This window comes from Suricata suricatta, chromosome 12, assembly GCF_006229205.1.
Source record: "Suricata suricatta isolate VVHF042 chromosome 12, meerkat_22Aug2017_6uvM2_HiC, whole genome shotgun sequence".
Taxonomy (NCBI): Eukaryota; Metazoa; Chordata; class Mammalia; order Carnivora; family Herpestidae; genus Suricata; species Suricata suricatta.
This window is the reverse complement of record NC_043711.1, coordinates 50,463,580-50,483,320: the sequence shown is the minus strand read 5'-3', so window position 1 is coordinate 50,483,320 and position 19,741 is coordinate 50,463,580. Positions and strand designations below refer to the sequence as shown.

Sequence of the window (19,741 nt, the reverse complement as noted above, 5' to 3'; positions counted from 1 at the left end):
TTCTTGCTCTAGCTCTCCTAACTCCCTCTCTCCCATCGCCCCGATTTCCCCCTCGTCTTTTGCTGTTTCCTGTATTCTGTCTCTTTTTTCTTTCTTTTTTTTTTTTTTTTCCTTTCTCTGTTTCTCTCCTCTAATGGCTTTCTTCCTTTTTCTCTCTGTTTCCCAATTTCTAACATATCTGTTTTTGGTTATGTCTCTAACTAGAAGGTGGAAATAAAATGTGTTTTTATCTACTTGTCAAATGATGAAGTAGGGATTTTTTTTTTAATTCTGAATTTAGCATGGACAAAATGTTATGTTGTTCTTTCTGAGATGAAATAAATTGATTATCACTTATACATGGATTTTGATTGGTTTTATAAAAAGTTTTTGAATCACTGATCTTCACATTGGGAGAAGGGGGTCGATAAACCTTGATTTTTAAATCCTGGTAAAGCATAGAAACTTGTTGAAGTAACTCCCAATTGTCTCTAACAACCTTTGTTTTTATCTCTTTTTCCAAATGGGAGATACATCAGATATATCATATAATCCTTCATGGTCTAGTTTTTTTTTTTATTACATCTTCATATATGCAGTTACACAAGAGCTGGAGCATTTGTCTGTTTTGTTCATTCTTTATCCTCAGTGCCCAGAGTACTGCTAACAAATATCAGATGCTCAACAAATAATTGTCATTTTTCATTTCAAATCTACAGTCTTCTACTTCCTAATTCTAAGTAGCTGTCATGACTTTTTGGAATAATACTGTCACTAAGATAACTTAGTTTATAATTGATTTATAAATGTAACCAACCATATGAGTTTAGAGAGTGCTTTCTTTCCATTCAGTCTACCCTTTAGTCAATTCCGCAGCTTAAATCCTTAGCCAAAATTTCATTAAATTCTCCTTCTAGTGGACTTTTCTTTAATTACCTCAAACAACAAAAGAGTAATATAGTTATTGATAGTAATAATCAATGTTTATTGAGTACTTATTTTGTATCAGGCTCTGTTTTAAATATTGCATGCATTGTATCATTTTTTTCTTCAACAGCCTTAGGAAGTATACACTATTATCTCTATTTTGCAGATAAAGAAATAAGCACAGAAAGGTAAAAATAACCTTCTAGGTGATAAAAAGGATTTGAACCCAAATAGTTTGAACCCAGCCACCCTGTCTTAAATTCTTTAACAAAAAGTCTAATTTTGCAGTATTTAATTTGCTAGAGAATGAGATGTCTACACTACCACCATTCCACACTTAACAATTAGATCTATGTGAATATAAACCGTATTCAGGTATAACTATGGATTAGATCTAAACTTTTAGTTGTTCTGGTTCACGGCGTCAGTTATGTGTTATGTAAGTGCTAAGAAACTTGAAGTACTTATTCTTGTTACTTGTGACAAGGTAAATCATATCACCAGATCTTTAACTTATATTCAGTAATTCCACCATCACTTAAAGCCAACCACTGTAAAGAGATTCTTCATTCCCATTTTCCACTACCTCTTAGATTCCTCTTAAGCAAAATAATGTCTTTTTGTTGTTGTTGTTGTTGTTGTTGGCCATCCCAGGATAAAGAGGTAAGTTTAATAGGAAGTTTTTTATGATTGTCGTGAAAGTCTAAGGAAGGATGTAATTGGCCCTTCTTGAGTCTGGACTGTAATGGAATCAGGCAGCATTTAGGGAGAGTGTAGTGAAAGATTTGGTTTGATGGGATAAAAATTAGTCGTTTGGGTATGGTCACCTGCTTTCACTTTCCCCCCAGTCAACCAAAGGGAATTTTCTTTTGACAGTAAAACACTGTGTTCCCTTCCCTTAGAAAAGTTGATCTTGCAAGGCCATTTCCTAGATTTTGTGAGGAATTGCTGGAGAATGAGTAGAAATGGACTGGATATAAGAAGCTGGAGGTCATAATAAAGTGCTGGGAAAGGGGAGGAAGAGGGAGAGTTTATGGATTTACTGGGCTGGGAATGGAAAAAATGTTTAGGGGGAGGGGTTTAGGTGAAGAAGATATTTTGGAGAATGCAGCGTGTGAAAAAAAATGAAGGGAAGTGGGGGAAAGGGATGTGAGAAAGGTTGCTTGTGATTATGAACCGAATATTTTATATTTTGAAATAACCTGAGTAAAGAATGGAATTCCTTTTAATCTTACAGGGGACAAGGAGTGGCCTAATTATGAGCTGAGTTGTGTTTCATTCTTTAGAGGGAAAAGATGGATTGTTACTTTGCATGGTGTTGAGTTTGAGGTTCCTGAATAATCTCAGGTAGGAGTGTCCAAAAAAAAGTTGGAAATACAAATTTAGAACTTGTGAGAGAATAGTTGTAACAGATAAAGATTAGGGAGCTATAAGCAAGCCAAGAAGGAACTTTCAGGACACATAAAACAGAAACACTCAAAAAGAAGAGGTTCCAAGAAAAGGCACCTTAATAGTAGTCATGTGACCAGATAAGAACTAGGAGAAACTGGTAGCTAAAGAAGGAAACAGTTTCAGTAATAAAGGATGGACAAATATCAAATACTACAGAATACCACCATGCTGAAGCCAGCTCAGACTGCCTTGTGAAAGTCAACTGTTAAAACTGCAAGATTTTTGTAAGCCAACTATTATTCACAACCATTATTTAAAATACAGTGGTGTATACTTGCTCTTACACAAGTTATGTTAAAAAACAAACAAACAAACAAACAAAAACAAAGGTATGGGGCGCTTGGTGGTTCAGTAGGTTGAACATCTGACTCTTGATTTCAGCTCAGGTCATGATCCCAGGGACATGGGATCGAGCTCCCCATCAGGCTCTGTGCTGAGTGTAGAGCCTGCTTGAGATTCTCTCTCTCTCCCTCTCTCCCTCTCTTCTTGTCCCCTGCTCATGCTCTCTATATTTAATTAAAATTAAAAAAAAATAAACAAAGGTAATAAACACCACAGGCATCACTTCCTAATCATTATACGTTGTTGAGGTGTTCATGTTCATTATATCTATGTGATAGGGATGCTGTATAGTATGTGTCACTTCACCTGCTCTTTCCATCTCCATGTCAGTGACTTCACATTGGTAGCATGAACTCAGTTATGGTGGGAGTATTACAACCACCGAAATTGACAAATGCTACAAATCAGAGCCTTTTTTCCTGCAAGGAGAACCGCTTGTTAAATTCCAGACCACCTTTGGATAAATAGAATTGAAAATCGAGAAAAATCTAATAAATTTAGCAAGAAGGAAACAACTTGTAAATTTTGCTTAAGTTTCAGAAGAAAGGTGGGTGACAAAAACCACAGTAAAGTGGGTTGAGGAGTGAAATAACAGAAAGTGAAGAAACATGTTCAGATAAGTTTGTGAACTGCTGAGTTAAGGTAGGTTGTTATTGTTGGTTTTTTTCAGTGCTTATGCACTTTATTAGTCTCCAAAAAAAGTAATAACATGCACATTTGTTTTATGGTAGAAACTTTTCTGTTGAAAAGTCTTAACTAGTTATCTACAGAACATGTTTTGGGAAATGCTACCATTATATTTCACAAATAAGATGACACTCATTGTAAATTTGAGTGAGATAAATATTCCTATTATTAAATGTTCTTGGTTTATCTAAAGGAACAAAGTCAAGGATGGATGTTGAATTTTATTGAGTATTTTTTTTGCATTGTTTGCGATAATCATCTCATTTCTTTTAAAATTTGACCTACAGCTGTGACGTGTTATATAATTGACATTCTGATGGTAAATCTTTGCCTGAGGTAAATCCAACCTGATTATGGTGGTTTGTTCTCTTAGTATATGATTGAATTTGCTCATTAGCATTTTACTTATAACTTTAAATCAATATTAATAAGTGGGACTGGTATTTTTCTCTGTTTTTCACTAGGTTTTAATATCAATATTATGCTCCTTTTGAAAAATTAATTTGGCTACTGTATTTGTTTTTTATTCATAGGTAATTTGTGAGAAGAAAATCATCCCTTCCTTGAGAGTTAGAAAAAAGTAATTTAGAAAATTATCTAGTTCCAGAGCTTTTGGGGGAAGTAGTTCTTTGATAAGTTTTCATTGATTTTCTTTGTTAATTATTTTTCTGTTTCCTCTGTCAACTTTTGCCATTCATACCATTTCAGACAAATTAGTCTGATTAAATCGTCCTTTGGGCTGAGTTATCTATTTACATCTTCTTGAGGATTTTTAGCAGAACCTAAAAAGTTGGATGAGTAGATATGAACAGTCCCTATAGAATGTGGGTTCTGTTGAAATGTGAGGGATTTGTCTGCTATTTTCACAGCCTTAATTCTCTGGCTTATAGGATGAGTAGAAGGATTTATAATCTAATGAGTATAAACCAATCTGTAATTAACTGACCAGGTGGAGAATGTGGAAGAACTATCATCCTTGGTATGCATTGCCCCCCAAATGGATCTTGTTTCCTCCCCACTCTAGTTTATGTTTGGAAACTGCATCTTCAGTGTATGGTACAATGCAGTCTGAAAGGGCACACCAAGGAGGTTACTGATCTCAGTTATGAGAGGGGTCTGGGGGGAGGGTTACAGACTCCTGTCTGCCTCTGAAAGCTTCAGGGCCTGGTCCACTTCTCTGATCCAACTCCTGGGGCCACAAGCTAGGAATACACGGCAGTTTACTTTTCTTCTTGTCTACTTCTTCGTGAATTCATACATATTTCAAAGGGAAACTGGGACCAGTGTCAAGGAATGCTAGTATGATTTACCCTAATCTGGAGTCAGCATTCTTTAATTTTTCAGAGCGATTTTGTTCAAATTTTTCTTTATTAATAGTCTTTCCTTTTCTCCCCGTATAGTTAGTTGAATTTTTAGTTGAATTAAATGTTTAAAAAAAGGCAAAGTGGCAATCCATTATAGATAAAGTTATTTCTCATGTGTTAGACATGTTATATATAATGAATAGTTTTGGTGTGGGTATTCCTTTTGGTTTTGACTAACAAATCAGAGAGCATTTATGTAAATTGCTCTGATACAGGTCAGTAATCAGTCAGAAAATAAAACCTAGAAGAATGAAACACTAATAAATCAGCTTTTTCCATAGAAGAATATGTCCCATTCTGAAAGCAAACAGTTGTTATTAATGTTGAGTCTACATGAAGAAGTTTTCAATTCCCAAGGATAAGTATTAAATAATGTTAGAGAAACCAAATACATTGGGTATAGTTTATATTCTTTCAAGTTAGAAATAACAAAATAGGAGAACATTTTATACTTATGATCCACTACTTTTATGTCATATATCAGGTAATAGAATAGATTTTGCAAGTTCCAAAATTATAGAATTTAAAAAAAAATTAGAATTCTGTATAGATTAGACTGTACAAATCATTAGGTCTGGATGTTGGGCATTTAAGGCCCTGATGATAAGGCTTTGGCACTAGATGCTGTTTTGTTTTTATGGCATGTACAGCTATTCTAGGATCCCTGAACCTTTCCTAAGAGGCAGGGATATGCATCCTGAGACCTTTGGCACATTTACGTGAATACTTTGCTCTCTGGGTCTTCCTTTTATTTTTTTATTTTTTATTTTTTAAATTTTTTTAATGTTTATTTATTTTTGAGAGAGACAGAGACAGAGCATGAGTGGGGGAGAGGCAGAGAGAGACACAGAATCCAAAGCAGGCTCCAGGCTTCCGAGCTATCAGCACAGAGCCTGACACGGGGCTCGAACTCACACACCCTGAGATCATGACCTGAGCTGAGGTCGACACTTAACCGACTGAGCCACCCAGGCGCCCCAGGGTCTTCCTTTTAAAAATCTCCACATGGAATGTGCTGCATCTTCTGTCCCTAGATGCTTGTGACACATGCCTATACTTGTACTGCAGTCTTAACAGCCATGTGCCATCTAAAATGAAGTTCTATATTTTAATAAATAGCATCTTTTCTATGTCTAACTTTTATCAAAGGTTATTGAAGTTATTAATTATTTTAATAATATCTAGTTTTTCTTATCTGTCCAATAAAGTAGGTGTCATCACTAATTGGACATAAAGATGGGTGAGATAGGGGTGCCTGAGTGGCGCAGTTGGTTAAGCAGCTGCCTTTGGCTCAGGTCATGATATCATAGTTTGTGAGTTCGAGCCCCGTGTGGGGCTCTATGCTGACGGCTCAGATTCTGTGTCTCCCTCTCTCTGTCTCTCTTTGCCCCTCCCCTGCTCTCTCTATCTCCCTCTCAAAAATAAACTTAAAATTTTTCTTTAAAAAGATGGATGAGATAAAGTACCTTATCTCCTGATCAGTGACAGAGTAGGAAAGTAGGTGAAGTGAATCTAATAGTTGTCTCTTTAAGAATATTCTCCAGGGGCGCCTGGGTGGCTCAGTCGGTTAAGCCTCCGACTTCGGCTCAGGTCAGATCTCACGTTCATGGGTTCGAGCCCCGCGTCAGACTCTGTGCTGACAGCTAGCTCAGAGCCTGGAGCCTGCTTCCAGTTCTGTGTCTCTTTCTCTCTCTCTGCCCCTCCCCCTCTCATGCTCTGTCTCTCTCTGTATCAAAAATAAATAAAACATTAAAAAAAAAAAAAGAATATTCTCCAGCCCTGTGTGTTTAGTGAGTCTGTTGGTTACTTCTAGAGAATATAAAAATAAGTTAAGGGTAAAACAAACATTCAGAATGAAATCCAACAGCGAAAATAAATTTATTTGTGCTTATACATTTTGGCACGTAGGTTGTCTGAAAACTTTGAGTACGTGTATATCAAACTTTTTTTTTTTTTCAGATTTGAAAGAAGCCAACTGTAAACCACAGCATACAGGAAGGTCATTTTCTCAAACAAGAGTCACCCTTCCACGGTAGGTAAATGTAGAATTTATTATTTCATATATTAAATTTATTTAGGTTAAATTTATATTAAGATTTATTTTACTAAATTGGGATCTTAAAGTGTCTTTTTAAAAGAACATGCAAATTCTTCATTGTATTTTATTGTAAAATTTCTTAGAGAGCTTTTATTTTGACTATCAGAATACTTTCTACTTTATAATTTACCAGTCAGTTGAAGGAGAACACAGTAATGTATTTGTCAAAGACAAAACAAAGATAGAAAAGTGACCTAGAAGTTGAAAAATAACTTAGATCCTTAGAAATAAGTCTCAGTAGAAGAATATTATTTTAGGTTTCTATTATACTTACAATTAAATTGAGATTAAAAAAATAATAGTATCTGGCCTGATTCCCTGTAGGCCATGCAACCATGATCCCTGCTCACAAAGAAGAAAGTAATTTCAATATTCAATACTCATGTATATGTATTTTATTTGGGGAGTTAAAATATGATACTACAATTATTTATTTTGTTGCTCAAAATTTTCCAGCTCTGAATGAATGGCCAAGGCTGAAATAATTTGAGGAATAAAATAAATAACTATAGTATTGAATCATAGCTCCCCAAATACATGATTCCATACTGAAATGGATAAGTGATTGGACAAGTAAATATGCAGCTAAATGCGTACAGTTTTTTCTATATCAGTTAGACCTCAACAAAGTTGTTTAAAAGAGGAAAGACTGGGAACTAGCCCAGATTTAGAGAAGAGTGAGAAGACATGGCAACTAAATGTCTTGTGGGGTCCTGGAATGGGTCCCGGAACTGAGAAAGGACATGAATGGGAAAACTGATGAAGTCCAAATAAAGTAGTTTATAGTATTGTGACAACATTAATTTATTAGTTTTTTTAAATGTCTATTTTTGAGAGAGAAAGAGAGAGGGAGGGGGGAGGGACAGAGAGAGAGGGAGCAGAAAAGGAAAGAGAGAGAGGGAGACGCAGAATCAGACGAAGGCTCCAGGCTCCAAGCAGTCAGCACAGAGCTTGACGTGTTGCTTGAACCCATGAACTAAGAGATCATGACCTGAGCCGAAGTTGGGCACTTAACGGCTGAGCCGCCCAGGCGCCCCAGTGTATTAGTTTTGATCACTGTACTGTGTTGTAATATGTTAGCAGTAGGAAAGCTAAGTGAAATGTACATCATGGGAGCTCTCTATCTTTGCCCCTTTTTCTGTAAGCCTCAAATTATTTCAAAATAAAAGTTAAAAGTCACACTGGAGGAGCACCTGGGTGGCTCAGTCTGTTAAGTGTAAAACTCTTGGTTTCAGCTCAAGTCATGCTCTCATAGTTTGAGTTTGAGCCCTGCATGGCCCTGCACTGGCAACATGGAGCCTGCTTAGGATTCTCTCTTTCTCTCTCTCTCTCTCTGCCCCTGCCCTACTCGTGCTGTCTCTGTCTCCCTCAAAATAAATAAATAAACTTTAAGAAAAAAATCACACTGGAGTCCCTAAATAATCATTCCCATTAGATTTTCATTGATTTATAGGGTGAGTTTCTATTTGTTTGCAAACCTTAAAACAAGGAGGAGGAGGGGCTTTCTTTTCATCAGGGATAACTCCTTGAGCTGTTTGTTAATCCTGTCCACAACATACTGCAGTCCCTACCTCCACAAGTTTGGTTTCCACTTAGTACTTCAGTCAGTTACTTCCAGTCTCCTGGAAGACCTGTGAGTGGGAAAATTCAACAAGGCTCTGCTTCTTGGGAACTATCTATTAGCAAAGTTTCTAGTTGGTGACAATCACTGTCTGATTTGAATTTTCAAACCCAAACTGTGAAAGCATTGAGATCTCAATAACCTCTTGGTCCACTGATCTTCATTACCCGTGGCAACATCTGAACAAGAACTTAAAATTAAAAGTCTTATATTGGAATGGTGAAGATGAGGAAAGGTCATGCTTTTAGGTTAAATGTTTGGGAATTCAGTGAATACAAGTAGTACTAGGGGAACTTTGATTCATAAAGGAAATCAAAGCAGAATTAACTTTGCTTAGAAAATCAATGTAACTTTAGAAAACCCTGAAGCCATTTAAAATTGAAAGACCAACCTCTTGAAAAACGAAAAGTAAGGGGCAGGTATGTATTTTGGCATCTGAATATGAGTGTTTGGTTCACATCCAAGCATTTGGGCATAAAAAATTAAATGCTAAGTATAAGGAATTCTTCCCTGAAGTTTTTTTATTTTTGCCAGCAGATCTCTTTCTGTGTTCAACCAATTTAGCAAACTACACTATTTTACACACTTCAGGCGGGACAAGAAAAAACAGAAGTTTGTACCTAGAGCAGTCAAATTCATAGAGACAGCAGGGACAGTGGTGGGTGCCAGGGGCTGGGAGGGGGAAGGGACAGGGAATTAGTGTTTAATGGGGACAGAGTTGTAGTTTGGAGAGATGAAAAGCTTCCACAGATGGGTGGTGGTGAAGGAAGACAGTGTGAATGCACTCACTGCCACCAAACCCTACATTTAAAAATGGTTGAAATGGTAAATTTTTATATTGTATATATTTTACCACAATTTTTCTGAAAAACAAAAAGAATAACGGAAGTTTTCAGCAGTTAATATTCTACTTCTTTGCCAAGGTGCCCAGCTCTGAGGAGAATATGTGCTTAAGAGCATTTATCTGTAGGAGTTTTTAATTTTATTATTAATGTAGAGATGATCCCTTGGGCATCATTTACCAACTGGCAGTTTAAATGGCCCCTATATCATAAATCGTGTGTGTAAAAAGAACCCTGGCACACAGGAAACCGTAGAGCTGGGTGGTAGGGAGAGTTGCTTGTGGGGTTAATTTATAACTCAGACAAATGAATCTATAAAAAGAAGAAAAGCTCCATAAGAAATATGTTAACTGATGATAAAGGAGAAAAAAGGGTTTAGATAAAAGATATCTGAACTTGTTTGGTCCCCATGATTTTATGGCTGAGGAATTCAATTATAGGTGTACTGGGTGGAGTCAATCCCAATTCTGTAAATTACTAATAGGACACAACGATCTTTATCGTCTTCTGTGTGTGCTCACATGCAAAGTCCAGTCCTGCCCTCTGTAAATCAACTCTCTGCCTAGCTGTACTGCTGTGTGTGAGTTCAGAGCTCCAGGATTGGAGCAGAGATAATGTTTACTTTTAAAACCTAAAAAGCAGGTAGGTGGTACATTTAGAAATAAGATTAGAAACTAGAACAGATTACGTTTGCTTTTGAATTTTGATTATTGGGTTTGTTTCATTTTACACTAAATTCTTTTAAGACAGTTTTATGTCTGAAAAGCTGAAAATGTATTTTTAAATAAAAAGATCACATACTTATTTCTGCATAGTTTCTTCCAGATCTTATTAATGCGTTTACAGTTTTTACTTACTAGTAATTACAGTATATATAGCGTATTTGCTCCTTTTACTGTTAGATCACATAAATGTTTCTTTGTTTCTACCTGGGTTCCAGATTTATCATAGTAACAACGCAATAATACACGCACCACGTGACTTACTAAGCCAGTTTGGAGTAGTTTCAAGCTTTTTATTAGTATACAGTTACTATTCTGTATCATTACATATAGTCAATATCTTCATGCACATAATTCATTTTTTAAAAAATAGGGGCACCAGGGTGGCTCAGTTGGTTAAGCGTCTGGCTTTGGCTCAGGTCATGATCTCACAGTTCGTGGGTTCGAGCTCCGCGTCGGGCTTTGTGCTGACAACTAGCTCAGAGCCTGGAGCCGGTCTTCAGATTCTGTGTCTCCCTCTCTCTCTGACCCTCCCCTGCTTGCACTGTCTCTCTCTGTCTCTCAAAAATAGATAAAAGACATAAAAAAAAATTTTTTTTAATAAATGTGTTCAGATACATTGCCAGAAGAGGCGTTTCTGTGTTAAGGGATTTGAGCAATGGTATTAGTCTTGCATCATCAGTATTTAAGACATTTCAGATTGTTTGTGAGACATATTACCAGCAATATGAACAGAAACGTATTTCCTCCAAAGTATACATTTAAATGATTTCTGTTCATAGAAATATTTTCTCATTTAGCAGTGGCTTTGTATGTGTGATAGTGGAATGAGGGTGGAGAGTGAGGGGCTTTACCAAGTTCAGGTATCAGAGTAATATGGAGTTCTGGTACTTTTTGTTTTGTTTTGGTTTTGGTTAGGAAAAAAACCTACTTAATTGCAAGGAGTTGCAGATGATTTCCTGAGGTTATGCGTAATTTAAATAAAAGGTAAAGACGTTATATCCTTCAAATCCACATGTTGCTGGTTAGAAAGGAATGACTGCTTTTGAAAATGTGGGTTTTACAAAGTAGGACTTCTGGAGAGATGGGTACAGATCAGTTGTTTAAAAAAGATTTATTCCAATCAAATATTCTAAATTTGTGCTTTGAATATTCAAGGAGAATAGTCACTTCAGAATCAAGATACAGAGAAAAATTTAAGGCACAAAATTACATGTTTGAAATGTATTACAATGAACAGGCAAGAGATTAAGAGTGATTGTCTTTACTTTTCATTCTAAACTTTAATTTGAGGGTTAAATGTTACAGTTAATGACATGAAATAGAGATTGTAGTTTTTAACTACAGCGCAGTATTTTTTAAAATATCAAATAAGCCTAGCATAAACAACAGTACAGAACATTTAGAAGAAAATTATCGGGGCACTTGTGTGGCTCAGTCAGTTGAGCGTCCAGCTTCAGCTCAGGTCGTGATCTCATGGTTCATGTGTTCGAGCCCTGCATTGGGCTCTGTGCTGACAGCTCAGAGCCTGGAGCCTGCTTCAGATTCTGTGACTCCCTCTCTCTCTCTGCCCCTCCCTCGCTCATGTTGTGTGTGTCTCTCTCTCAAAAAATAAATGTTAAAAAAAATTATCGGGAATCTCAAGGTGTTATTCAAACTATTCTATAAGTTGCCTTCCAGTACTTAATATACCCACATATTTTGATATATCTATGTAGTATTTGATAAATACAGTGCTATCCCTGACCCCCAAGGTCTACACAATTAAGGACTTGTGATAGTGATTTCCATATTCTCTTTCTGTTCCAAAACAATGTTTTAAAACCTAATTTTGTTTACGTATTTTCTAAAGAAAAATGTGTGTCAACCACAGTGGCTACCATCTTTACTTAAAAATGTTAGTCGCAGCTGTAAAATGTTAATGGTTAACTCCTAAAAATTAAGCCTACAAGAAAAAGTTCTGTTATATAAAGACTGAATTAACAGTTTGTTAGACTGTAGAATGCGTGGTAGGTTTGATTATTTGAGATTCTCGAATAATAAATAAAGCACTGTTCTTAAGTAATTTTTTTTAAATCTGTAAATATATCTGATAAGAGAGGATACAAAAAATTACATTTGACAATTCCTTAATTTTCATTTATATCCTATGCTTTCATTCTTAGAAGAGAAAAAAATTTTAGTCTTTCTGTAATTTTTTAATTTTAATATTTCCTCAACTAGCACTAGATAAAATGGATTTTGGCACCTAATTAGGAAAACTGTACAAGTCTTCATCATCTCCCCTTCCACAGTTTTGTTTACCTCTTAAAAAATACCAGGAAGGAGCTCTAGAGTCCTAGCTAGAGCATGCTTGATTCTTCGGCTACTTTGAATAACACCTATGTTATAAGTAATGTGCCTAAGTTTTACCTCAGTGTCATATAGTCAGAGGTCAGTCACTGGAAGCCACTATTATTCTGTGGAACATGAAGTAACTGTGATCTCTCTCATGTTACCCAGTATGTTTTCTTTGTACTGATGAACTCCTTGTCCTTCAGTCCAGATCCTGTGATCTGAAGTCATTTAAATTTCTAAAAGTTTGATATTTTTAAACTTTTATACTCTCAGTAGACAGGATGTAGGAAATTTAGGGAAGTAAACATCTTTAATAATCTTTAAAAGTCATAAGACTTGGTAGCTGGGACAAAAAACAATTAAGTATAAATTTCAGGGAAATACCAAAATGGCATGACTTTTGTTTTGTTTTGTTAGCAAGCCACATGGCTTTCCTCTCAAACTCAAGGAATATGTAGTGCGGGCTCTACTTTTATGATTTTAGTTTCATCTGCATCACAGAAATATATGTTTTCCTAAGTTTACTCACTATAATTTGTGATTGCTATTTTTCTTATCTGCGAAGGAAGTCCAACAGCTCCCACTGGGGAAATACCATGTTAAGTCAATCCTAAAATAAGAAATCTAAGGGAAAGGTCACATCCTAATAACTTGTGCAAATCTAAATTCCCATGGAGCTTTAAAATTATTTTGTAGGGGTAGAGTATTAACAATGTGTTGTTGAACTTCTTCCAGATGAGAGCACTTTTTTGTGTTCAGAAGTAACCACTGACATATAAATATAATTGACAAGAACAAATTCTTTAGCAACCTATTTTGAATATGCAGAGAAATCTAGCATTACTGTTAAACCAAGAAACATTTTTCTTTTATATATAAGGTGTACCATTCAGGAAATATTACAATAACTACATACAAACAATGAAGATTTTTCCTACACATAGATGTTTATTTTTATTTTTATTATTTTTTAAAGATTTTTATTTTTAAGTATTAGCTTGAATTGTGGAGCTTCAACTCATGACCCAGAGATCAAGAGTCACATGCTTTTCCTACTAAGCCAGCCAGTCTCTTTACTATAGAGATGTTTAATTATCAACTTTTTACCAACATTGACCCCCCAGATACGCTTTAGAAGAACTCCATGTCATTCCAGAGAACATCACTGTTTTGGGAGTTGAGGACACCTGGGTTGTAATCTTTCCTCTTCTGTTAATTGGCAATTTCCTAAAACTTGGGATCTCAATTTCTTTATCTGTTAGGTGGGAGATGTTTATTGTGAGGCTCAAGTAAGATCAAATATATAAAGGGCTTAGGAAATTCTTACAGCAATATGTAGCTTTAAGGTATTAGAATTTTTGCCTTAAATTTTCATCTTCTTCAAATGAAATCAAAATGGACAGAGGACAAGTGACTTATTCCATCCTACTGAAACTAAGTCACCAGGACACGCTAATCAGTACTCCACTTGCCAAATCCAAGTCATTTTTAAAAGCGTGGGATATGGGGCACCGGGTGGCTCAGTCAGTTAGGCATCCGACTTTGGCTCTGGTCAAGATCTCATGGTTCATAGGTTCATGCCCCACATCAGGCTCTGTACTGACAGCTCAGAGCATGGAGCCTGCTTCAAATTCTGTGTCTCCCTCTCTCTCTGCCCCACCCCACATCATGCTCTGTCTCTCTTTGTCTCTCAAAAATAAATAAACATTTAAAAAATTATTAAAAAAATAAAATAAAAAGGTGGTATTTAAGTGGAAGCCACTCCATTATACTGTAATACTGTACAAGTATTTGGTCATCAGGATGATTGTTTCCTAGTACATACTAATTTTTTTTGAGGAGGCATTGTTGGAAATGTGTCTTGAAAATGTATTTATTTGTTGCTTTATAGAAATGCATATCCTTGTTCCTTAATCTGTACTTTTTTTTGAGAGGGAGAGAGAGAGAGAGAATGAGAGCAGAAGAGTGTAAGCAGGGGAGGAGCATAGGGAAAGAGAATCTTACGCAGCCTCCACATTCAGCATGGAGCCTGGAGTGGGGCTTGACAAAGGGCTCCATCTCACCACAGTGAGGTCATGACTTTAGCTGGAATCAAGAGTAACCTGCTTGACTGACTGAACCGCCCAGGCTCCCCTATTCTGTACTTTCTTATTACCAGCTAAAGTGGAACAGAATACAGTTTTTGCCTTTTGGCTGCTTCTATTTCTTTCCTTACTGCTGATTATGTGTTTTTAGCAATTTAAGGATTTACAGGAACAGACCTTTACCTTCTGATGCCCATTTAGTAGCAAGAGCCATTTGTTGAAATAATTGAGATATTTCTGCATTTAGTTATTTTAATTTTAGATGCCATAATAATATATTGCCACATAATAAGAAATTACACAATAATTTGCTTAAATGCTTGTCTGTATGATAGGAGTTCAAAGAATCTCCACAACTATTCATTATATCTTTAAAATATCTTTGTTCAAGAAAAGCATTAAGCCCCTTCATTGTATTACTTGGTGTTTTTTTTATTTTATTTTAAGCACCAATATGAAAAGAGTGACGTGTAACAGATCTGTACTCTACCGTGTTCTACCAGAAAAAGTGCTTACTAGAAGAAATCACACTTCTAAAAATGAAGTGCCTGTGTCTGACAAAGTAACTTCCTTTAAGTTCACATCCTTTTAAAGAATAACTGACCTGGGACGGGTTGATAGCTGGAATGTGTTGGAGTGACTTGACTTTTATCTTAAGTGAAGCATGAAAGTTCTGAAATATGCTGCCAAGTTGTGTTCTCAGTATACAGACTATTTTTATACATCAGTCTTTGGAATAAAAGTAATACCAACAGCTAGTAAGAATCTAAGAATACATTTTTCGTACACCTCTGCTCCCCAGTGCCAAATGTGGTAGGAGAAAAAAATACAACTTTCTATATATGAATCTACTGATTGCTGCTACTATACCTTTGTTTTTCCAACCTTTTTATTTTCTCTGATGTTGATTTAGTTAAGATTTTCCTTACCTGAAAATTGCAAGTTATCTGACTCAACAGTTTACTGTTTCCATTTCATCTTCCAAGTTGACAGTTATCTTTCTAAAATGCTATGTGTTTACATTTTACCCTCCTTTCAGGGAGCATTAGAAACTTTGTGGTCAGCCTCAGCCTACCCTTCCAGGCCGTCCCCTCCAATTTGCTACCACAACTACTGTGGTTCAGCCATGCCACACGGCGCAGTATGCCTCTCACAGCATTTGGTTTGTAACTAGAACACACCGATCATTGTATCAGACTAGTGCTGATTTTATAGTCAGTGTTAGGAGTGAGCTTCTCAAGAAGCTTCTCAAGAGCAGAGGCTATTCTCTGGGTATCCCTAGTGCTTAACACAATTCCTAGCAAGTATTGTGCTAGTATTAAAATGATCATGTAATTGAAATCAAATGATTCAGATGTACTTTTATTTCTACCAGCTAAGCGTAGTATTATACGCAGCCTTGTCTAAATATTATTTTAAAATTTACCAACCAGAGATGCAAAGAATGTACAGAATTGACTTATTTTAAGAAAAGGATTTCCATATATTATATGTATTTATAATTTTGTAGATTTAACCTTTACATAGGCTTTTTCTTTTTGCAAATGTTGAAAGCGAATCCATAAAAGCACATAAGTACCTAATCGGCTGCTTCTTACCTATATAATTCAGGAATGAGGAACGTTTATTTTAATTTTCTATTTCATTTGAAGCAGGACTTTTAAGTAAAGGAAAGGGCTAGGACAGTTATTTGTGCTGAGATTTTTTTCTTTTTGTTTTTGGTAACTGGTTTATGTGTATTATTCATTAAACAAGTATTTATTGAGCTACTTGTATATGGCCGGCACTCTTCTAGACAAAATAGTGATGAGATCATCCTTGCTCACAGTCTAATGTCAAGGACTGTGCTACACATACCACATGAGAGAATTAAATAACAGAGCTGGACAATGCGTGACAGGAAAAACATATAGTAAAAATTTGTGGCAGAAAACACACATGCAGAACTGGAGCGGTGAGTAGTTTCATTAGATGCTTGCACCTGGAAGTAAAGCTATGGACCCATGAGGAGGAAGAAGCTGGAGATTGCAAACATACAGAGCTCCCTACAGAGGAGCAGGGCTGGGTTCGGCCGGGCACACATACTGGACGGAGGAGCCTGGGCTCTGTTGAGGAGGCGATGGGAACTTAAAGATCTGGGGTTGGGGAAGAGGTAAGACAAACGCTGTCTGTGGAAGGGACATGTGAAAGATATATCTTGATAACTTATAAGATTTGGTGACTAAATAAGAAATGAAGAAGAGGAAAGAAAAAAGGGTCAAAGATGAACTTTTGGCTAATGTAGAGGTGATATATTCAAAGAAATAGAGAAGAAGGACTCTTTTGGGGGCAGAAGGATGAGCTTGCTTTTAGATTTGTTGAATTTGAAGTGAATGGTGGAATATCTAAGTAGAAATATCCTAGAGAGATAGGAAGATGGGATGAGCCTCATTTCAGAGGGTGGAACTAGCCTGCTGATTTGCATGTCAGTGGCACACAGTGAAGGTGATATCTTCAAAAACAACACACAAGTGAAGTTTGGAAGAGGAAAATGAGAGAGAGGAAGGAGAGGTAGGTATGACTGATACCAAATAGAGTTTTAGGAAAAGGGAAGGAAAACAGCGCTTAGTATCTCTTATTACCTGGCATTGTGGTAATAACTTTACATATATAATCTATTTAGTTCTCACAATAACCTTGTAAAATCGGAATTGTGATTATACCTATTTTACAGGTGAATAAAGTAAAGTTTAGCATGGTTCAGTAACTTGCCTGAGAGCACAATGCCAGTGGGGAGTGGAATCTGGATTGAAACCAAGATTTTTCTACCTCCCAAGCTCCTGTGTGTTTGTTTTTTTTTTACTGAAATAAAATATAGAGTGACAGCATAAGATCAAGAAGAATGAAGAAAGAAATAATGCCATTAACAGTTATAAGGAGGAGACCATCATTTAAGATGAGAGTGTATGTCCAACGAAGAAAGGGTGTTTCAGTGAGCTTAGAGGGTAATAAATGGTGTGTGAAAAGGGAATGATTTTAGACCACTGAGAATACTGGCAGACAGTTCTACTGGAGCAGCTCATCAGTAAAGTCGGAGAGAGCGCATCAGTGGAGAAGGAGGAAATATATAAGGGTGAGGTCTCAGGATAGCCATTTAAAGGAACTTAAAAATGAATTAATATCCTAGCTTCCCATCTTTTATTAATTTACAGTTTACCAAGAATATTTCCTTCCTGGAAAAGGAATTTTTTTTTATATTATGAAGGAAAAGTGATTAAAAAAAACAACCCTGAAATCTATTGCTGAACAAATTTAGTGATGTTGGTGTAAGGAAAAGAACGCCGCAAGAAGTCATCCCAAATTCGGTTATGCTTCCCATCTTAAACACATGATTTCAGTTGTCCCCAGGTTAAAGGTTATAAAATGTCACCGTAATACGTTTATTTCCTTATGAGTTCTTATTACCTCCTCAGCCCCAAGTAGATGGAGTTATAAAAACCCTGAAGGATGACAGTATAGTTTATTACACTCTTAGTTAGAAGTATTCTGCCAAAAGAAGCTGAGAACTACAGGAAATAGATTTAAATTTACAGCAGTTCAGTGACACAGAATATACTTTTTTCAGACCACTCAAGCAGCAAGCCAATTTGCTTTAATGCTTGGTATGGTGGAAACGGTACAGCGTACCAGAATCAACAGAGACATCTCTGGATAGTGTTCTTAAGTGAGAAAATTGACTACAGGAGTATTTTTTGCAAATACATGTTTTTATATACTTTATAGTACTTTCTAGAATATTATGAATTTTATCTAGTGCTATTTTGAGAGCCACTGATTCTTCTCATCTTTCTGATGAAGAATTAAAGCCAGAGTTAACATTTCACTGTTAGCCAACTTCACCTTCAGTGATCTGGCGATCTGAAGATGTCTTTTTATCCCTTTCATTACCAAGCTTCAAGCTTGCAGATTGCCATTGGTCCTTCCTTACCCTGAGTTACAGATTTACAGTATTTGTTTTTCTGGGTTATATAAGAATGCAGACCTAAACAAATGGCTTTTTGATTCTTGGATAGAAATTGAAATATTAGGCAGGACAACCAGGTATCAAAAAACTAGATGCTCAGTGGCAGCTGGATAGTTAGTTATCTTGGGTTTTAAGTGGACATAACATACTGTATAGAGTCAGCCATCCTGTGAAAATATGAATGAAGGAACAGATACATGATTTTTTGTTTCTTCCTTAAAAGTCTGTTCAATTTTACGTATTTTTTTTCAAAATACAGAGTATTATTTTAAGAGTCACCACTTTACTATTACACACATATAAGCTACATTGAAAAGATTATCTTGTAATTTAGAATATGAGAGGTAGAATAAAAAGTATTGAGTGGTAAAAGAGAAGTAAACTGGATGTTTTACCCTAATTTGCTTCTTCCTCTTTAAGAATGCTGCGGGTTTTATTTTAGCTGTTCTGTTTGGCTGACCACGGGCAGTGTCACCAGCTCTGTTAGAGTCTTCTGTGCCTAGAGAGTTGAGCCACCTATAAATCAGCAGTCTGAGTGGAATCTTGGCAGATGAGGTCTCGGTCAGGAAACAAGCATTTTGTTTATATTTAGATAATATGAGAGCCTGGCCCCTGGGCATTCTGTAAGAAATCCAGAAAAGAGAAGCCTGAAGAGCAGAATATTTATTATGAATAGATGTTACCTTTCTCACTCAGGGGTTTAATTCCAAGCAGCTTGAGTAAAACGAAGGACATTGTCTTTTTTCACTTACTTGGCAATATTTTTAAAAGAGTGAAGCATCCAAATTAAAAAAAAAAATGAAGACTGTAGCAGAAAACGTAAGATGACAGCTGGCGTGAATGCCTTTTTGGCACTGTTGAGAAAGGCTGCAGTCTCAAAATCTGAAAGGTAGTAAGAGAGATCATTGTTTCACAGTACAGCTCATACATTTGGGAAAGTGCTTTGAAACATATATCCATGTCCCAAAGAGGTGCTAAAATCCCAGGGTTCTTCAGCCCAAGAATGGCACTTTTGTTAGGATCACTCATCAAGTTGAAAAACAAAGCAAACAAATTGAACAAATAAAAATAATTCTTTAGCATCTGAATGGCACTGGAGTTCTCTGTTTTTCCTTGTAAAGCACATGTACTGTAAGTTAAAAATGGAAAGAAATAATGTTAAGTTCTGCTCTTAGAACCTACTGTGCAGAATGATTGTGCTCTAACTTTTCTCTCTTTGATTTTGGTAGTCATTTAAATCACTTATTTTTTTTTTAAATTTAAAAATTTTATTTATTTTTTTC

The 19,741-nt window shown here is 36.1% G+C and overlaps 1 protein-coding gene across 1 annotated transcript in view; it reads left to right on the top strand.

Annotated features, from left to right (window-relative positions):
- Nucleotides 1-6,707: 6,707 nt before the first annotated feature.
- PPARG (peroxisome proliferator activated receptor gamma) overlaps nucleotides 6,708-19,741 on the top strand; it is a 106,953-nt gene continuing 93,919 nt past the window's right edge. Inside the window, exon 1 of the mRNA XM_029918727.1 lies at nucleotides 6,708-6,783. The gene's annotated coding sequence lies outside the window, so the exon portion shown is untranslated. The remainder of the gene's footprint in view (nucleotides 6,784-19,741) is intronic.